Source organism: Mastomys coucha, unplaced genomic scaffold (genome assembly GCF_008632895.1).
Source record: "Mastomys coucha isolate ucsf_1 unplaced genomic scaffold, UCSF_Mcou_1 pScaffold22, whole genome shotgun sequence".
Taxonomy (NCBI): Eukaryota; Metazoa; Chordata; class Mammalia; order Rodentia; family Muridae; genus Mastomys; species Mastomys coucha.
The window spans coordinates 187,140,454-187,142,336 of record NW_022196905.1 but is presented as its reverse complement, the minus strand read 5'-3'; positions in this window follow the sequence as shown (position 1 = coordinate 187,142,336).

Below are 1,883 nucleotides of genomic sequence, written 5' to 3'. Positions count from 1 at the left end.
AGAACCAAGATTTTTTGGATAAAGGTAACCTTTCATGTTGGGGGACCAGCCAGAGGACCCTCACTCCGTAGGTGCTCTCGGACTGGAGATTATTGAGTACCTGTGAATACAAGCGGGTAAAGAGAGAGACAAAGACATGGACACTGAGTAGCTGTATCAAGGTGTGTGTTTACTTGGGGAGAACTGAATTTATATAACCAAAGGCAGAATGGATACCAAGCGCAAACCGGAAACCAAACAATTTAACATAAACACTAGACCTGAGAAAAGGAACTTCCAAGGCAAGTCCAACAGTCTTTGATCTAAGGTAGTCAGGCATTCTCTCCGCAGGTGGCATCTGCAGTCCTGGATCAGGCACCATTTTGCTTTTGAAACTCTTGAGGCAAAGGGGGAGGGAGCCCACACTTTCAGAACAATGATATAAGGCTATAGGAGAGGGTTTGCTGTGTGGGAGTGCTAGGATCTTGCTCCCTGTCCCAAATCTAAGATCATTACTGAGGGATACTATCATCTGCAGAGGTAGTGAGTTGTGAGCCTGACACAGCCAACTGGGCTGGGTTTTCCAAGGCAGGTGTTGAGACAGCATCTCTTTCTTTTGTACTGAGCAAGTCAGGGACACACTGGTGTTACAGTCAGCAGAGTTCCTCAGAGCTGGATAGTAGGGTCCCAAGAGCTAATGTCTGAACTCAAAGCCATTACTCCCTGGAGCAAATCTTCATACACTACTCTCTCTCTCTCAAGAGCTAAGGACCTTCAACCAAGAAGGGAGTGAAAATTCTAGATCCTTGCAGAGAAAAGAGAAAGGGGTGGGTGGAGAGGGAAAAGGAAGCCTTCCCTCTTTGCCTGTTAACTGTTCCTGTTAGTATCCTTGGGATTGTAGGTCCTGACATTCAACGATCTCTCTGGACAACTCCTACCTAATGATGTACTTGCTATTCCGACTAGCTGACCCACCTTGTAGCCGCTGAAGTCTTCTTCATCCTGCTCGCTAACATCTCTAAGCTTTTTCAAGCTCATCTCGTCCCAGGGAGCTACTACTGAACCACTGAGTGGGTAAGGGCACATGTAAACCTTTTGTCTGAGTCAGAAAAGCTGAAAGCATTGAGAAAGTGTTACTGTTGAAAATGCAGCAGTGGAGTATTCTGCTAGCAGCCTTCAGATGAAGATGTAGAACTCTCAGCTCCTCCTGCACCATGTCTGCCTGGATTTTGCCATGCTCCCACCTTGATGATAGTGGACTGAACCTCTGAACCTGTAAGCCAGCTCCAATTAAATGTTGTCCTTATAAGAGTTGCCTTGGCACACAGAATCTCTGCCAGCCCAGTGGCTCAGGTTCCTTCCGGTCTGTCAGGGTTGGTACCCTAAGCAGACCTTGGGTGCAAGCTCTGCAGCCAGTCCCACAACATCCAGAGGAAGCTCCACTCCCAGGCACTCTAACATGCCAAGGACCAGAGGTGAGGAGGAACCAACATCTTTCTCAAAACCTGGAGTAACTGGGACCAGGCACACAGGAACTCTGCCAGCCCAGTGGCTCAGGTTCCTTCTGGATTCTCTGGGCTGGTGCCCTGAGCAGATCTTGGATGCAAACTCTGCAGCAGTCCCAAAACACCCAGAGGATGCTCCACCCCCAGGTGCTCTAACAAGCTCAGGATCACAGGATCCCAGAATCACAGGATCAGAGAGACAGCTTGACTCTGACAAGATCTGACACAACTAGGATCACAGGAAGGACAGGCTTCAGTCAGATTTAGCAAGGGCAGGTAACACTAGAGAAAACCAGATGGTGCGGGGCAAGCATAAGAATATAAGCAACACAAACCAAGATTACTTGGCATCATCAGAACCCAGTTCTCCCACCACAGCAAGTCCTGGACACACCATCA